At 43.0% G+C, this 19,456-nt stretch overlaps 1 protein-coding gene across 9 annotated transcripts in view; it reads left to right on the top strand.

Annotated features, from left to right (window-relative positions):
- LIMS1 (LIM zinc finger domain containing 1) overlaps positions 1-19,456 on the top strand; it is a 150,578-nt gene that overhangs the window by 89,703 nt on the left and 41,419 nt on the right. For 2 of the 9 annotated variants that reach the window (XM_023190377.3, XM_023190376.1), the window contains one exon: positions 1,269-1,432. The exons of the other annotated variants lie outside the window; for them this stretch is intronic. The gene's annotated coding sequence lies outside the window, so the exon portion shown is untranslated. The remainder of the gene's footprint in view (positions 1-1,268; positions 1,433-19,456) is intronic. 9 annotated transcript variants of the gene reach the window in all.

The following is a 19,456-nucleotide window of genomic DNA, read 5'->3' as shown; positions in this document are numbered from 1 at the left end:
ATATTTTTCACATGTGAAATACATGAAATTCAAATTTCAGTGTCCACAAATGAAGTTTTACTGGAACACAGCCATGTTTATTTGTGTGTGTTGCCTGTGGTGGTTTTGTGACACAGACCAATGTGGCCCACAAAGACAACAATTATTTACCTTAAGGCCCTTCACAGAAAACCTGGGCTGACCGTGGTCTAGTGCTGAGATAAGAACTCCGAGAGCTTTCCCTTTTCCCTGTTCCTTCGGCCATGCTTCTGCCCTCCTCACTCCCTCACCTCCCAGTTAGGTTTATCTTGCCTGGATAAAATCAGGGCTACGTCAGCCATTTGAAAAGAATGTGAATCCAAAGAAAAAACCAAACAAAATGCAGTATGAAATTTGTATCCCTAATAGTTTAGGAGTAAAGTGAAAATGTGAAGTTGCCACACTGCAGCCGTAAGCTCTTGGCTTCTTAGAACCCCTTTTTCTCCTTTCCTGCGGCGTTGACCTTGAAGCAGTACCCTTCTGATTCCTGGATTTATCACGTTAACCAAGAATGGAAGTGCAAAGAAATGTAACCTTTACTTTCTGGTTATAGAATAAACCTTCCAAGCTCATATTTTATAGATATAGCATATAAAATCATTTTTAAGTGATGGGAATGTCATTGCTTTGGTTTGAGAGTGAAAACTCAGATCGTATGTTCCTGACTAGTACATTACCATTAACTGAACCCCTGTGATAGGCCAGGCACTGCATTAAGTAAGGGCTTTTTTATATGTGGGCCCACAACTTCTCATGATCCCGTTTAAGGGAGAAAGAACTGAAGCCTATAAAGCTGGTCATCGTTATGAAACCAGTTTCTGTCCTTGATTCAACTAAGTTAGTGCCTAGAGTTCAGTCAACTCTGGAGTAGCTCAGCCTAGGCTGTGTGTTTCTTGCTTACCTCTTTTGCAGTTCGCCGATCACTGTTTGGCCCAACTTTTAACTGAAAAATTATGTTTGTATTTTAGTTTTAGAAATGTAGTCTGTTAGACAATAGGGATAAAATTGCAGTTTTGCTGTTATCTTATTATCTGATATTATCTGTTCTTATTATTTGATAGTTCAGTGAGGGCACATTTAGTCTGCCTAACAATGAGCAAACACATGGGACAATTAAATATTTTTCTCTTTGCTATATAGGAAAGAGAAAAACCACTTGCTAGTGTTGCTTTTTAAAAGTTAATAGTGTTTTCTCCTGTATGTTTGATTGTAACCTGCAAATACTTATATTGTAATAACTGGTTTTACAGGTCCCCTCTTCACCCCCTCTCACCTCCCTCCCCCATATAAGAGAAAGGGGATTCTCCGAGGCGAGAGACTTTACCGTATTTCCTGTGCGTCTAGCACCTACCACAGTTCAGAATCTGTTTCTCATTGAATGAGTTAAGGAATGAGAAACTGAACTGGCCTAAAGGTACCTCTTTTATTCTACATTAAACTCTTTACACTCTACTTTTGAAGTCTTAATTATTAACTTTTTATTTATGTACAGTATCACACTGAGAGAAGACTAAGATAGGGATGCTTCTACCAGAGTATAGATCATGATTATTTTGCTTTTCTCTTTCAGTAGTTCTGGGAAGCTTAGTTTCCGAAGGGAAATACATTTTTCAGTCATCTAAAATATTTCTGTATATAGTCATGTGCTGCCTAAAACGTTTCAGTCAGCGAGAGACTACAGACATGACATTGGTCTCTTAAGATTATAAGGAAGTTGCCCTATGCAGATGTACCATTTTGATCTTTTAAGCCATATTTTTACTCTACTATACTATAATATTTTTAGCATTTTATATATACACTTAATCCATTGTGTTACAGTTGCCTACAGTATTCAGTACCGTCCTGTGCTGTACAGGTTTGTGGCCTTGGAGCAACAGGCTATACCACATAGCCTAGGCATGTAATAGGCTGTACTGTCCAGGGCTGTGTATGTTTATGTGAACATTTATATATTTATGATGTTCACACATGACTAAATCACCTGATGATGCATTTCTCGGATCATATCCTTGTTATTAAGCAATGTATGACTATAGTAGAGGGAGTTTATGCTGAAATTAAAAATAGCAGTGTTGATGCTTAAAAATCAGGTCTGTTAAAGGAATGATAAGAAGTAAAAAGTTAATGAATAATGATCCCTTTCTGGTTTTTTTTTTTTTTTTTTTTTGCACTGCTATAAGAAACATTTAGGAATGAACCAACCTCAACTTTAACAGAATCAATCTGTAATTTTGTTGTCAGTACACATCAAATTATCTAAATTATTTATTGTGACAATTAAATTCCAAAATATTAATACTTTGGTTGCTTTCCTGTTGGTTTTTTAAAAAGCAAACAAAATCTTGAAGTCTCAGATATAAATTACTTATAAAAGTCAGAAAAGACAGTTGTCCAAAACTTGTGCTTTACCTACCTGACTTTGGATAGATGTTATTAAAAGGAAACAGTACTATTTATTCTACGTGTGTATATCTTAGAGACACAGCAATGTCTGTGCTACCCAGTGGCTATTCTGTGACTAAAACAAACTTTAGAAGTGAATATTTTCTTAGTTTAAAAAAATATTTTAGAAATAATGATTAAATATGTTTCCATAAATATGAACCTCCTTAAGTTTTTTTAAATGCTTATATCTGTTTCCTAGGGCTGTCATCACCAAGTACCATAAACTGTGTAGCTTCAAACTACAGAAATTTGTTGTCTTAGAGTTCGGGACACCAGAAGTCAGAAACCAACATGTCAGCAGGGCCATGCCCACTCTGAACCCTGAAGGGAGATGCTTCCTTGCCTCTCTGAGCACTGGGCTTTGCCTGCAGTGCTGAGTGTTCCTGACTTGCAGGTGTCTTGCTCCTGTTTCTGCCCTTGTGGTCATAAGGCCATCTTCTCAGTGTGTCTGTCTTCACCACAGCTCTGGTCACTTTCCCTTGACTTCTTGGTTTGACAGCAGTAATACTTTCTTCTTAAAATTTTCTCCTCTCTTGTCTCCTCAGTCCTGCCTTTTCCTAGTTTTCCTACTAGTTACTTCTTTTCAATTTTTCCCTTGTGTTTCGGTGTCTCCCATAGCTCTTCAGTATGTATGGCTCAGATACCATCCATGTGCAGTCACTGTCAAATGAGGCCAGGAGTCATTTCTAGCTGTCACTTAGTGACTAGCACCAGTTTAAACTAGGGATTTCCAGTTAATATTTGTGAATCAATAAATGAATGAAATGAGCTATGAAAGCAGTTTATTGGATCATTTATTGAATAGGCAGTGAAATCAAAATGTAGTATTTGGATTTTTCTTTACAAACTAAACTTAAAGCCATTAAAAAGATAATAGAATATAACATAAATGGAGATTTTGAAGACAAGATTGTGACTGTACCTCCTTTCAAACCCCTCCAAAGTAAAGCACTTGTTATCTAGGTAGAGGAGTGCGGAGTATGTTTTAATGTATTTTAAAATGTGAAAAGGCATTTCAGTCCATTAATTTTTTTTTTTTTTTTTTTTTTAAGACGGGGTCTTGCTCTGTTTCCTAGGCTGGAGTGCAGTGGCATCATCTTGGCTCACTGTAGCCTTCGCCTCCCAGGTTCAAGCAATTCTCCTACCTCAGCCTCCCAAGTAGCTAGGATTACAGGTGAACCACCACGTCCGGCTAATTTTTATATTTTTAGTAGAGATGGGGTTTCACCATGTTGACCAGGCTGGTCTCAAACTCCTGACCTCAGGTGATCCACCCGCCTCGGCCTCCCAAAGTGCTGGGATTACAGGCATGAGCCACTGCACCCAGCCTCAGTGCATTAACTTTTGAAGATAAATATAACAGTAATGAGTTTTATGAAGGTTTTTGTTGTTTTTTTCTGAGACAGGGTCTTGCTCTGTCACCCAGGCTGGAGTGCGGTGGCACAGTCTTTACTCCCGGGCTAAAGCAATCCTCAGCCTTCTGAGTAGCTGGGACTGCACTGAAGTATTTTTTTAAAAAGCAGAATACGTCTTTGACCATATGTGCTTAAAGCAATATCGATAGGTTTGGTGTCCATCATAAGCAGCTGTGCAATTCAACAGACACATATTGCCATCACCTTTGCCTATCTCTGTGGCCATCCGCTATTATAGCTGTTTAAAGGAAGACAGTGTGGTGTGGTATTGGGAGGAAATGGAACATTTTATTGCCAGAATTCTAATGATTAGGGATAATGAGAATGAAAAAATGACAGTGTTATAGGGAAGAAGTATTCATATGCATGGAACTAGAAACGGATCACAACTTAAATTTTGGCCTCTAATTTGTAATGTTTCAGCCACGTTTGGGTGGAAAGAAGATGTATAGGATTGTTTCCAAAAAAGTTTCTTGTCTATGAATGAACCTAGGATGGTCTTCAGAGATGTATATAAAGAAAGAGAGAAGACAGAGACTGAAATTGACTGCTTCAACTCTACTGAGTTAACTTTCACTCGTAATAGAAATAGCTAGAGGTTGGATTATTTCAGAAAGCCAGTCAATGTTTTTAGAGCTTCTGATTGTCACAAGAACAGATGAAAAAATGCAAATATCGGTTATATAGAAGACTTTCCATTTGAGACTCCAGAAAAGGTGTGGGTGGTTACCGTGTTTGTTTGACATTGCATCCTTTAATTAGCTTGTTTAGCATGTGAGGAAGTGGAACTTTACCTTGGGCCTCTCTGAAGCCCAGTTTCCTCCAAATATAAAAAGAAAGGGTTGGTCCATTCAGAAGCTTTAAAGAGTCATTTTTTCCCCAGACAGGATTTCCCTGTGGATTGTGGTGTATGAAACAAAGTCAGCGATTCTCCATGGAGGTGATGTGAAGAGAGAAGGCTATATGGCCTAGACTGCAGATTCCGTTCCTGAGGCCCTTCCTTTGTCCCGTGGCAGCTGCAGAGGCGTCTCGGTTTAGGAGATCAAGATTTGAAAACCAGGGGAAGGCCAGGCTCAGTGGCTCATGCTTGTAATCCCAGCACTTTGGGAGGCCAAGGCGGGTGGATCACTTGAGTCCAGGAGTTCAAGACCAGACTGGGCAACATGGCAAAACCACGTTTCCACAAAAAATACAAAAATTAGCCAAGTGTGGTGGCATGCACCTGTAATCCTGGCAACTTGGGAGGCTGAGGCTGGAGGATTGCTTGAGCCTGGGAGGTTGAGACTATAGTGAGGTGAGATCACTCCATTGTACTTCAGCCTGGGCAACAGAGTGAGACCCTGTCTCAAAAAAAAAAAAAAAAGAGAGAGAAAAGAAAAAGAAAACCAGAACACAGCCTGCCTCACTGAAAAGTGTGATTTTTAAAAATAGTAGAATTCAGGCATCCCTCTACTGAGCCTCCCTCGAGATTAACTGTGCTGCTATAGGAAATCGGAGCTTAATTATATCACACAAGCTTAAGAACTCAGGGATCCAATGATACGATATAGGGAATTTGTTTCAAAATATTTTATGGTTGATGAGTAGATAGAACAAACTGATCACGAGTTGATGACTTTTGGAGCTGGGTAATGGTTCAGAGGGATTCGTTATACTCACTCATTTAATATATGTTGGAAATCTTCAGTAATCAAAGGGTTTAAATTTTTTGAAGTAAGTATCATGATGAATGGCACAGTTTTGACATTTCCCTTTTATGTAACTAATACATTATAATTTTTCATTTATTTAGGGGTTATCAGTGGTTGTGCCCCATCCAAACATCTATCCCGGTAGTCAGGAATACAGCAAAGCCCCTGAGGCTCCCTCTGCTGTTAGCTACCTGTGTGTCTGTTGGGATGTACGCCACACCAGGATTTCACCACCAGTGGCTCTAATATGAGTAATTTGGAGGTTGAGTGGGAGGAGGAGGGTGGAAAAAAGTAGGATTCTTTACCTTAATCTAGTCTGTCTTCCTATGGTAATCATTAAGCCTTTCATATTTTGTGTCAAAAAAAAAAAAACCCAGTATTTCTTAATGTTGTTAGAAAGTGAAAATGATAATGTGGGTGTAAAAGATTAGATTCAGAAAAATGAACATCTCAAGTTACTACTTTTACCTCTATGGAGCAGAGATGGAATTGTTTGATTTGTCAGACAATTTAAATTTATTATGACAGGATGAACTTGGCTTACAGAGTGTGGGACACTTAAGGAGTCCGCTTCTAGCCTCTGGCTTAGATATATAAAGAATGGGGTAGACTGACTTGGACTCTGACTTAACTGAAAATTTTATTATTCTGTACCTTTACTTGATAATATATACCTCCCCCCATCCCTTCCTAGTTTTGAGTGTAAATACACTTGTTTTAAGTTGCAGAGTGATACATAGGTGTAGAGTGGGTGAAGAGTCTGGGTATAGCCCACTGGACTGGGTCCAGTGTCTTGAATAACTACTTAGTAATTGACTTCTGCAAGTCAGTTATTTTTAGGAGCTTGAGTTTCTCCCTTTGCTAATTGAATATGATTTGTAAAAGAAGTGAATGTTTTTATATTAACAGATTTAGACCTACTCAAGGAGGATTTATTGTGTTTCATTTTAAATGTCAAATGATTGTATGCTGTGGAAACAAAAGGGACTCCATCTTGGATGATAATCTGCCATGTTGCCTTTTTTTTTTTTTTCTAAGACATCTGTTATAGCATGCCATGTTGACTTCTGATTAACCTCCTTCGAGACCTTTGAATGCCTCCTGATTACTACTACTTTACTTACTGTCCCTAGCGTAAGAGCATGTCAGCCTGGATGTTGCTACACAGATTCCAGGCTGTGGTGCGCACAGCATCCATGTTCTGGAGGGTTCTCTGCATGCATGCCCTTTCCTCATGGGCTGTAAGCCCTGGGTCTGGGGGCAGTGGTGCAGAGATCTGTCTGTCTTGTGGCTGACCGAGACCACACTTCTGTCTGTAAGTTTCCTCAGTAAATCACCCAGTACCAACAAACTAGATTTGTCTTCCTCCTCCTTTAGTGTCTCAGCTCCTTCACATTTGGGGCCGCTTTGCATATATGTCTCCTTCACAGAATAGATACTTTCCTTTTTTTTTTCTTTTTTGAGATGTAGTTTTGCTCTTGTCACCCAGGCTGGAGTACAGTGGTGCAACCTTGGCTCACTGTAACCTCCACCTCCTGGGTCCAAGCGTTTCTCCTGCCCTAGCCTCCCGAGTAGCTGGGAGTACAGGTGCTTGCCACCACACCTCGCTAATGTTTGTATTTTTAGTAGAGACAGGTTTTCACCGTGTTGGCCATGCTGGTCTCAAACTCCTGACCTCAGGTGATCCACCCGCCTTGGCCTCCCAAAGTGCTGGAATTACAGGCTTGAGCCATCAAGCCCGGCTAATATTTTCCTTTTTACTCTCTGGGAAGCCACACATGTTTGAAAAGCAGAAAGTTAATTGCCCTTTACTTTCTAAGTACCCCGTGTCAGTGATTTCATCTGCTGAATTCAGCCATCTTCTCCACCTTGAAAGACACCATGTTAAAAGTTAAGTGCTGATGCTGCATAGGATGTAGGGTTCAGGTGTCTGAAAATCAGGCAACGTGCATTCTCAGAGAGCGTGATGAACAGTGAAGGAAAACTCAAGGGAGAATGTACCCAGAGTCCTGATGTTCTGGACACCTTGTTTTTTATCAGGCAGTGCTAGAGCTTATTGCATAAAATGGTATTTGGGGCCAAATGAAAATGGTAAGCGAGCCAAAGACAAGCCTCTGTGCCTCTTCAGCTTTGAAAATGTAAAAGGGAATGCAGATACTGCTATAGAATCAACACGTGAGTAGCGGCATGACTTCAGCAACTTCTGCAGAGCTGTACGTGAGTGCCTGGGATTGTGGCCTCAGAGAACTGGAATACTGGCTCAGGCTACTTAAATGTAGATGAAAATATGAAACCAAAAGGAAGGTAAATTGACCTTGACAAGTCTGTTTATATAAGCAGATTACTTAGAGGCAATCTGTACCTGCATAGCAAGTGTACACATTGATTTCTGAATGAGAAAGCACTGACATTGCCTTATGAGCCATTATATTGTTCTTCTGATTATGTTTGTGCTCAGGTTAATAAGGTGTACCAGGTGACTCCCCCGTCCCCTTCACCCTCCACTCCAGGAAGCATCCATGTATCCTCTGCTCTGCTCTGAAGTAGACCATTTAATGTTCATCGTGACGGCAGTGGAAGATTTGCTTTTGCCTTTTGAATTGCTTCCTGCTCTTCTGTCCCTTTGTTTTTTTGCCAGCATCTTAATTCTTACTAATTGATTTGGTGAAATTCTTTTTATGTATTCTTTTAACACAGAATTATTTTCTGTATTTCAGAGCAGTTTTATTTAAAAGGATAAAACTGTCTCTTGAAATACTCATGTGGTGGTTTGTCTCTAATAGGTTAGAATATTGCCCTCCATAGAAGAGTAAAAATGACTGCTGCTTTTAAATAGGCTTAAATTATTGACTTTTTATACAACCAGCATAGGTGCTATCATTAGAGGGTCAGACCTCTTCTACTTATATTCAGTCCAAACATAGTCCAAATAGTCACTATATTTATCAGTTTATTTGAACCACTCTCAGTTTCACCATTTGGTTTGCTTTCCTAATAGGTTCTAAGCTCTTTGAAGCTCAGTTATTTTGTTCTGTTTTCTCAGCCTATGAATTTGGCCTCGTGCCAAGTTAGTTTGGATTACATTTTTGCTTTTTTATTTATGAGCTGCCATAAAAGAGATTGTTCTGTCTTATGCTTTACTAATAGTCAGTGAAAGGTTTGAATTAAAGGACTGGATTGGCCCAGAGTCATACAGGTGCACGTTTGCCATTCTGAACTGAAATCCCTGGTGCCAGTGCTGTTTACGAAAGGATTAGAGCAGGGAGTTTTGTTGCCCTACAGTCAGGAAATTCAAGTTTTATTTTATATTATTTAAGTAATTAAATGTTAAAAAGTTTACAGACAGTTGTATATGTGTGTCCATCCTTGTGCGTCAATCACAAAATTTTCTGAAATAATCTCCCTGGGCTCCATTGTGGCGGTTCTCCCACCAGGCTTTTCTTGTGATTCTCTCTTGCACACCACCATTCTTTAGAAGTAGTATTTCTTGGAGGTTTGTGGTTGAGATGGGGACTGGATGCTGGCTGTGGCCCCTTTGTGGCTTCAGAGGAAAGAAGAGGGAGCATTGTCCTCGAAGAGTCCAGCAAGGTTAGAGAGGGAGGAAGTAGGCTAGGCAAAGCTCACGGAAGTCTGTGCAATAACTGACCTGTGTCAGGTTGGGGTCTCCTTCTAGCAGGATGTCTGGGGGCAGGGAAGGACTGCAGGGCTCTCTGGTGTGCCAGCTGCCAGCTCTCATGCAGCACTCAGTTTTCAGGGACTCTCATGTTAATTCAGCATGCCAGCTGTTCAATTTAATGTCTATACCAATGGGGATTGGGGGAGAGATAGATGATGAGGAAAGAGAAGAAATAATGAGATAATATGTCATCTCCTAAAAGCTCATTTTGTAACAGAAATTGTCCAGACTGTTACTGCATTACATTTTAGATTTTTCCCAATCCCCTCAGAAAGCAGAGAAGCTCGTCCAGAACATTGCCCCTTCCACTAGCATGAGGCAAATCTTCCAGCCCTCCCAGGGCTGGCTTTCAGGCCCCGGAAGCTGTGACTTCTGAATGTGACACCTTGTCCTGGCCACACCTCTGGAGAGACACCACACACGTCAGTGTTAAGTGGTACACATGGTCCTTTTCACCACAGATGTCCTGAAATCGAGGGACTCTTTAGAAAACAGGCTGCTGCTTCATTCTATTGTGGGAGTGATGTGACAGGAAGGGAGGCTCAAGAATGACCATGACAGGAAAGCATGTGACGCACTCACAGTAAAGCTTCACAGAAGCACTCACAGCCAGGTGCAGCAGAGCCAGCGACTCTCCAAGGAGCTGCTGTCCTAGCGCCCTCCCAGTCATCTTCAACAAGAGCGAAAGTTCACTGACCGCCTCAGTTCCTTTATTCTCCTCTTGTTCCTTGAGGACTGACCAGTGGATGTGTGTCCCTCTTTGCTTCTTTGCTGGGGTCACAGAGGAACTCAGGAGCTCACACTGAGTGGCCCCCAGACATGCCATCAGGATGGGGGGTCTACACTGGGGGTGTGGGGTGGCCATATCTTCTGGCCCTGACTTGAACAGTGAGTCATGTGTGGCCTCTCGTTTACGTAAATAAAGAATGGCTGTGGCCGGGCGCGGTGGCTCACGCCTGTAACCCCAGCACTTTGGGAGGCCCAGGCGAGTGGATCACCTGAGGTCAGGAGTTCGAGACCAGCCTGGCCAACATGGTGAAACCCCATCTCTAAAAATACAAAGATTAGCTGGGCATGGTGGCAGGTGCCTGTAATCCCAGCTACTTGGGCGGCTGAAGCAGGAGAATCGCTTGAACCCGGGAGGCGGAGCTGGCAGTGAGCCGAGATCACACCATCACACTCCAGCCTGGGGGACAAGAGCGAGACTTCATCTCAAAAAAAAAAGAATGGCTGTAATCCCAGCACTTTGGGAGGCTGAGATCACGAGGTCAGGAATTCAAGACCAGCCTGGCCAAGATGGTGAAACCCCGTCTCCACTAAAAATACAAAAATTAGTCAGGCGTGGTGGCGTGCGCCTGTAATCCCAGCTGCTTGTGAGGCTGAGGCAGAGAATTGCTTGAACCCGGGAGGGGGAGGTTTCAGTGAACCGGACTCCCATTTAACTGACAGGTTTTTTATTTTGTACCTTTACTTGGTAACACACTTCTCCCCCAGTCTCTTCCTAGTTTTGAATGTAAATACAGTTGTTTAAATTGGTAAATGAGATCTTGGAGAAAGAGCCCAAAAGGTCTAAGTACCATCAGCTGCAGAGTCCTGATATAGGCTGCTTCTGTCAGCCTGGGTCCAACCAGGAGAGAAAAGCCACATACTGATTTGAATAGGAAAGGTTTAATATAAAGATAGAATTACTAACTCTACAGGGTTTTGGAGTAATAAGCAATTGGCTAGTAAGAGAAGAGAAAGCAAGAGTATAGGAATAGCCGCTGTAAGGAGCAGCCACAGACCCTAGAGCTGAGTTAGAGCACCCAGGGAGGAGCCCTCCTGCGTGCTCAGGGTCACACTGCCAGGGCACGCTGCATAGCAGAAAAGTCGCTGGCACAGATTGCTGGAAATCCCTCTTTCGAGTACCAGGGAAGGCTGTTCCCAGTGAGGTCCCTCACCCAAGGCACCCCCTACATAGCTGACTGCCAAGGGTGGTTGCTGCTGGGTGCATGCACCATCAGGGTCCAAGGCACTCTGCTGCAAAACTTTTGAGGGGCCGGTGCCAGGGAACCTGGTGCTGGCCACCATGCCCTGCGGGAGCTAGACACCGAAGAAGCCAGAGTGCTGCAGGAGCTTTGCCCAGGGAGCAGGCAGGACTGGGAAGCACACCTCTTCATCCTGCGTCTCTCCAGCACCCTCTACTGACAAGGCCTCAGTGCTGCTCACAGAGGACAGAGATTCACGGAGGTGGCAGTGACTGCATCACCAGCACCCCGCAATATCCCAGTGCTGCCTCCTACAGGACACAAGGGGTCTAAGTGGGTAATTGCCATAATTTTATATATTATTGCTAGATGTATAGAATACCGCTTTTTGAGAAGAGGTTAGGAATGGAACAAAGAGCTTCCTACTTAGCCCTGTAAACTGCTTTCAAAAACCATAGCTTCATTCCATGACAGAGAAGGGTGAGCTCTGTGGGGAGAGAGGAAGGCTGAGCACAGGAGCCTGCAGAACAAGAGGAGCAACTGAGGCCCCCGGGAGATGCTGCCGGCCTGGCTGTAGCTGGGCGGTGTTACATGAGCACCAGCTTACAGAGGTTGACCTCCTGACCTTATATCATTTCCACATCTTTTTTCATTGCACTGATGGCAAAGTCTAAGTTGTGGTAGCTGAAATAATCCCTTGCCTTTCTGTGTACATTTCACAAAATTAAAAGTTAATGAAATAGAAGAAATCTTTTTAAATTCAGCAAAATATATATGTGTGTATATATGTATGTGTATGTATGTGTATATGTGTGTGTACATATATGTGTGTGTATATATATATTTTCTTAGTTCCTCTGCTTCATCCTAGTCAGTATTTTCAAATGCTGTTTAATGCAGTAAAATCTACACAAAACATGTTCTGTGTCACAAACAAAATAACTGGCAGTGAAAGATATGTACATTTGAATTTGAAAGGGTTCATTGTTTTCACTTGAATCAAGTAAAATGTTTTCTATTCTGTTCTTCTATTCTGAAATTCTCATGGTTTTCTTTAACCTTACTGAGGCAAGTAAACCCCACATTAAGCTTAGTCACGAAATAAAAACTCCCACGGACTTCCCTCCTGGTGTAGCTGAAGGTCAGTGTCTGGGGAGATAGCCTTGACTGAGTCAGAACTAAAATAAAGGTGTGATTTAGAGCCAGAGACTCTGGTGCTGCAGCCACTACAGCCGTGTCAAGAGCTCCTGACACACTGGAGGCTGTCACTGGTGATGTGGGCGTTCTCCCAAGTCAGCATTCCTAGCTAAAAATACTGCCATTCTGTATTGGAAACACGGCTTCCTCTAATTTGTCTGTTTTGACCAGAACACAATGTTATCTTTTTAAAAAGATGTTTAGGTGTGAGAATGTATGTTAATGGATCACAATGTGAATAAAAATAAAAGAATAAAATGATATGTGATTTGAAATATGAAGGAGCTAGTACAGAGACATTTTCTAGTAAAAGTTTCTAAACAGAGAAAAATCACCTAACCTATGAGAGAAAATTTTAAGTTTTTTTTTTTTTTTTTTTTTTTAGACAGTATCTTGCTGTGTCTCCCAGGCTGGAGTGCAGTGGCATGATCACGGCTCGATCACAGCTCACAGGCTCAAGCAGTCCTCCTACCTCAGCATCCTTAGTAGCACCTACAGGTGCATGCCAACATGCCCGGCTAATTTTTGTATTTTTTGTAGAGATGGGGTGTCACCATGTTGCCATGTTGCCCAGGCTGGTCTCCAGCTCCTGAGCTCAGGTGATCCTCCCGTCTCAGCTTCCCAAAGTGCTGGGATTACAGGCGTGAGGCGCCATGCCCAGCGCAAGAAAGTTTTTAAATTGACCAAACACTGCTTATTTGAGGGACCATGGGAGAAAAATAATTGTGAGATGGCCTATAGATTTCAAACTACAGTGATTCTGGTGGATTGAGCTGTCTTTCTTGAGGAGAGAAAGTTACGCCAGAGGCCACAAGATAGACTGAGCTGTCTGGGTGTCTGGGGAGAGACACCGCTCACCAGGGCTTGTCCTCTTTAGACGCCCTATGCAGGCAGTCTAAGGACTTCTCTCAAGATGTCCAGTTTGATTAATTGCATGATGACAGTGTGCTTGGTGCCATGAGGGGTATAAAGATTCAACAGAGGCTGGGCGTGGTGGCTCATGCCTGTAATCCCAGCACTTTGGGAAGCTGGAGCGGGCGGATCACCTGAGGTCAGGAGTTCGAGACCAGCGTGGCCAACATGGTGAAACCCCATCTCTACTACTAAAAATAAAAAATTAGCCTGGTGTGGTTGCATATGCCTATAATTCCAGCTACTCGGGAGGCTGAGGCACAAGAATCACTTGAACCCAGGAGTTAGAGGTTGCGGTGAGTCAAAATTGCACCACTGCACTCCAACCTGGCGACAGAGTGAGACTCTGTCTCAAAAAAAAAACAAAACACAGGCTGGGCACGGTGGCTAATGCCTGTAATCCCAGCACTTTGGGAGGCCGAGGTGGGCAGATCACGAGGTCAGGAGATGGAGACCGTCCTGGCTAACACGGAGAAATCCCGTCTCTACTAAAAATATAAAAATTAGCCAGATGTGGTGGCGGGCGCCTCTAGTTCCAGCTACTCGGGAGACTGAGGCAGGAGAATGGCATGAACCCGGGAGGCAGAGTTTGCAGTGAGCCAAGATTGCGCCACTGCACTCCAGCCTGGGCGACAGTGCGAGACTCCGTCTCAAAACAAAAAAAAAGATGTCTACTTAAGGGCCTCCTGGTGTTCTTGAGGAGATGAGGAGCACCTTTGCAATACAAAGCACAACATTATATCCAGTGAAAATCTTACCCACTCACTGCATGGGACACACAGTGGCTGCTGTGGCTGCTGAACAGAAGATGGATAAGGCCCGGAATGTCAAGAAAGCTTCCTGGAGAAGATCTTGAGCAGGTACTTGAGGACTGGGCAGGTTTCTGATAAGCAGAAAGTTCAGGAGAAAAAGGGGACAGTGGCATTCATCCAGAAAATTGTATGTCCTTTATATGTTTCACCCAGTGCCAGAAATGTTGATCCTCACTTTTAAAGATAATTCTAAAGTCACCTTGCAACAACCCTGTATTTATTTAAGATCATATATCATATATGTGTGCATGTTTTTGTTTTGTTTTGAGACGAAGTCTCGCTCTGTTGCCCAGGCTGGAGTGCAGTTGAGCCATCTCGGCTCATTGCAACCTCCACCTCCCGGGTTCAAGTGATTCTCCTGCCTCGGCCTCCTGAGTAACTGGGATTACAGGTGCCTGCCATCACGCCTGGCTAATTTTTGTATTTTTAGTAGAGACAGAGTTTCACCATGTTGGTCAGGCTGATCTTGAACTCCTGACGTTGTGATCCACCCACTTCGGCCTCCCAAAGTGCTGGGATTACAGGCGTGAGCCACCATGCCCAGCCGTGTACATGTGTTTTAAAAAGAATAGAGCTCAAAATGTTATAGCTTGTTTCTAGTTGGCAGGAATATGAGTGATTCTTCTCTGTCTTGCATACATTTTCTGTAATAAGCTATATTGCTGTTGGGCTGATAAAAGTTGACAAATTCAACTTACCAAACCAAAACAGTACAATCCAGTGATCCCATCCCAAAGCACTTACACATCCAAGCGCACGGGCTTACAGAAACTGAGACTTGCCATTGTACAGTCATTTGTTAATGTTCTGCTTTTAATGATTACACCTTTTTGCTGCCCATTCTGTTTTCCCATCCAGTCTCGTGTCTTTCCATGACGGGTTTCCTGTGTGACGGGAGTGTCTCCGTTATCGTAGGGACAGGATGGCTCATTGCAGGGAGCAAGAGCGTCACAAGAGTGTCTGAGGCACTCAGGGAATATCACGGAAAAGGAGAGAGTGCTGGGAGGAGCTTGATTTCAGTCTTTCTTCTCTCCCTTCCCCAGGCTCCATGTCCTTTACAAAGTCCTTTGTGGGCAGGTATTTGTTGGTTGGTTCATGTTAGAAACTTTTCTAGAAATCATCCAGGGAGAGGACTTCTTAAGCAATAGGCCACCACGTAGGCCGTCAAGACTTTAAAAACTGGTTAGGATTGAGTAACTGAACTATTTATTTGCAGTGGCTTTCTGCCTGTTGTGGGCAGTGTCTCTGAGGCCACATAGCACTTTCAGACCTGCCTTGTGTTGCAGAACCCCGTGGGCATTGAGGTTGAATGTGGGGCCATTCCTGCCTTCTCTGGGCTGTCCCTCGACACACCTCTGCCTGGGGCTTCTGAGTGGCCACTCTCTATTGCCTCTCTTTTGTGGGCTTTGGGCATAAAACTAGGATACTTTTCCCTCAGATACTGGAGGAGGAATTTTTTATTGATACATAATAATTGTACATATTTATGGGGTGCATGTGTTATTTTGATGCATGCCTGTAATGCGTAAGGATCAAATCGGGGTAACCAGCATATCCATCACTTCAAACATTTATCGTTTCCTTGGGTTTAGAACTTTCACATTCCTCTTCTAGCTTTTTGAACATATGCAATAAATTATTGTTAACATTGGTCACTCTACAGTGTTGAGAACTATTCCTGTTATTTGGCTGTAATGTTGAGTCCCTTAACCAACCTCTCCCTGTCTCCCCTCCCAGCCACCTTCCCACCCTCTAATAACCGACTCTGTGCTCTACTTCTATGAGTTCAATTTTATTTTTGCTTTCACATACGAGTAAGAACATCTGGCATTTGTCGTTCTGTGCCTGACTTACTTCACTTAACATAATGTACCCCAGGCTCATCATGATACCACAACTGACAGGATCTAATTCTTTTTTTTTTTTTTTGTGGCTGATGATATTTCATCTGAAACACTGTGTTTTCGGTGATTTTAAGACTTAAATGGGTGCCTGCTAGTTTCCTTCGAGAAATGTTTCATCCTGATAATCGAATGGTATTTCGCATTTCACTCATTTTCCTTTTAAGGGAAATAAATACAGTTAAGATATCATAAAGGTTGGGATGCTAGAAACCTATCTGCAACACCAAAGAGAGTCTCTAACTTTTAGATTAAGTTTCATTTCAGAGGGAGTTTCTTGCAAACAGTCGGATGCAAATAGCCTTCTCACAATTACAACCTCATTGTAATTTCTGGACTTTGATTCCAGTGTTTGGGATGGTTTGGGCCCCTGGGATGGGGTTGATGGTGCATAGGGAGAGAATTTGTTTTGTTCATTTCATCTTTGTTAGATGATAATCTTTTAGTGACTCTTCAGTTATTTTTAACATACGTAACAAAGCCACAGTAGCTCTGCCTTTGATAATAATCCCAATAAGCAATGCTAATACAAACACATAAAAAATGTGCGATTTTCTTTATTTTAAGCTAGCTTGAGGAAATGTACATTATTTCTTTATCACTCTCTTGCTTCTGTGGTAATGAATAATTTCTTTTTGCCTGTTCAGTCAAGAATTAGGGGAAAAAAACTGACAAGGCCAAATGGCATATTGATTACAAATCCAAATCTTTTTGTGGCCAAACTTTGTCTATTTTCTCACTGTCTGTTGAAAGAAAACACAGTGCATTTGTTCTGGAAGCTACGAAATGGGAAGGAACTTCCCAGTTGCATTATCTTTACTTACGTGTCATGATTATTTTGTTTTTCGTAGTCTGGGGAAAATTAGATTATATTTTTCCATTTGAGCAGGATAGAGGATGATAGTGGAAACAGTTCATTTTGGCATATGGTAATTTAACCAGGCCACCCCAACAATTCAGATGCCGCATTATGACCTGGAAGCCTTTGAATGCAGTTGGAGAAGCTTCATCTAGTAGTTGTTATTGCCAAGTTCTCCGTTTAGTCATCAGTTATGCAAATCTCTTTGTGGAATAGAATGAAGCATTTACTAAACACTCCTCTTTTTCTGTATTGGAGTCCTGTATTTTAGAGGCAATTGGTTAAAATGTCCAGTTTGGCTTTTAAGTCCTACAGATGAAATACTTGGTAATGATGTACATAATTCCATCATTACTTCTTAAGAGGAGTAATTTTAAGCTGCTAGTGGTTTTTTAAAAGCTGCTTTTAAAAAAATGTTGGCTGCTATTTTCATGAGTTTATCCAGGCTTTAATTATTTAAGCTGCTGGAAATAGCTGTAATTTTTTGTATGATATCTCTAAGTAGCTTATTTGGTTTTGGCCATGCCTTATGTCAGAGGTGGAGTTAGTTTTGACTAAAATCATAAAGTTAGCAGACAGTTGGAATCTGAAGCTCTACAGCCTTCTTTACAGGACACTACTGTGTGCCAACTTTGAATCACTGTGCAGTGAGTGGGGGCCCTTAACCAAGCTATTGGACCCATGCAGCCAGGGTCCCAGATTTGCCACAGTAGATCAGTCATTCCGTAAGTGAAACACGCAGTAGATGATCAGAAAATGACAAATTCATCAACTGTTTTCATAAAGTAGAAATCGCTCTGCTGTGAGTGGATTTAAGGAACATTTGGGGTTCAGACCTGTCCTGTGGGATCTCCCAAAGACCCAACTTAGCCATGAGGGTTGATTATAGAACCTCTTAAGAAACGCCCTGGATTTGCTGGCAGGATGGCAAATAGGAACAGCTCCGTTCTGCAGCTCCCAGGGAGATTGGCACAGAAGCCGGGTGATTTCTGCATTTCCAACTAAGGTACCCGGTTCATCTCATTGGGACTGGTTGGACAGTGGGCGCAGCCCAAGGAAGGTGAGCTGAAGCAGGTGGGGCGTTGCCTCACCCGGAAGCGCAAGGGGTCGGGGAACTCCCTCTCCTAGCCAAGGGAAGCCGTTAGGGACTGTACCATACACCCTGGCCCAGATACTGCACTTTTCCCACGGTTTTCGCAACCCACAGGCCAGGAGATTCCCTCCTATGCCTACACCACCAGGGCCCTGGGTTTCCAGCACAGAAGTGGGCAGCCTCTAGGGCAGACACTGAACTAACCGCAGTTTTTTTTTTTTTTTTTTTCATACCCCAGTGGTGGCATTTGAGTTTTTTTTTCATACCCCAGCAGCGCCTGGAATGCCAACGAGACAGAATCTCGTTCACAGCCCTGGAAAGTGGGCTGAAGCCAGGGAGCTAAGAGATCTGGCTTGGTGGGTCGCACCCCAACAGAGCCGAGCAAGCTGAGATCCACTGGCTTGAAATTCTTGTGCCAGCACAGCAGCCTGAGCTCGACCTGGCATGCTCTGTAGGTGGAGGGGCGCCCACCATTGCTGAGGCTTGAGTAGGTGTATTTACCCTCACAATGTAAACAAAACCGCTGGGAAGTTCAAACTCGGCAGAGCCCACCGCAGCTCAGCAAGGCTGCTACCAGCAGAGATTCCCTCCTCTCTGGGCAGGGCATCTCTGAAAAAAAGGCAGCAGCCCCAGTCAGGGACTTATAGATAAAACCCCCACCTCCCTGGGAAAGAGCACCTGGGGGAAGGGGTGGTTGTGGGTACAGCTTCAGCTGTCCCTACCTGGCAGCTCTGAAGAGAACAGCAGATCTCCCAGCACAGCATTGGAGCTCTGATAAGGGACAGCCTGCCTCCTCAAGTGGGTCCCCGATCCCCATGTATCTTAACTGGGAGACACCTCCTAGTAGGGGCCGACAGATACCTCACGCAGGAGAGCTCTCGCTGGCATCTGGTGGGTGCCCCTCTGGAATGAAGCATCCAGAGGAAGGAACAGACAGCAATCTTTGCTGTTCTGCAGCCTCCACCAGTGATACCCAGGCAAACAGGGTCTGAAGCGGACCTCCAGCAAACTCCAGCAGACCTGCAGCAGAGGGGTCTGACTGTTAGAAGGAAAACTAACAAACAGAAAGGGATAGCATCAACATCAACAAAAATGACATCCACTCAGAGACCCCATCTGAAGGTCACCAACTTCAAAGACCAAAGGTACATAAATCCACAAAGATGGGGAAAAACCAGCACAAAAAGGCTGAAAATTCCAAAAACCAGAACATCTCTTCTCCTCCAAAGGATCACAACTCCTTACCAGTAAGGGAACAAAACTGGAAGGAGAATGAGTTTGATGAATGACAGAAGTAGGCTTCGGAAGGTGGGTAATAACAAACTCCTCCGAGCTAAAGGAACATGTGCTAACCCAATGCAAGGACGCTAAGAACATTGAAAAAAGGTTAGATGAATTGCTAACTAGAACAGTTTATTTATTTATTTATTTATTTATTTATTTATTTATTTATTTATTTATTTATTT

The sequence above is a fragment of the Piliocolobus tephrosceles genome, chromosome 15 (assembly GCF_002776525.5).
Source record: "Piliocolobus tephrosceles isolate RC106 chromosome 15, ASM277652v3, whole genome shotgun sequence".
Classification (NCBI taxonomy): domain Eukaryota; kingdom Metazoa; phylum Chordata; class Mammalia; order Primates; family Cercopithecidae; genus Piliocolobus; species Piliocolobus tephrosceles.
Note: the sequence above shows the minus strand (reverse complement) of the source record. Positions and strands in the feature narration are given on the sequence as shown.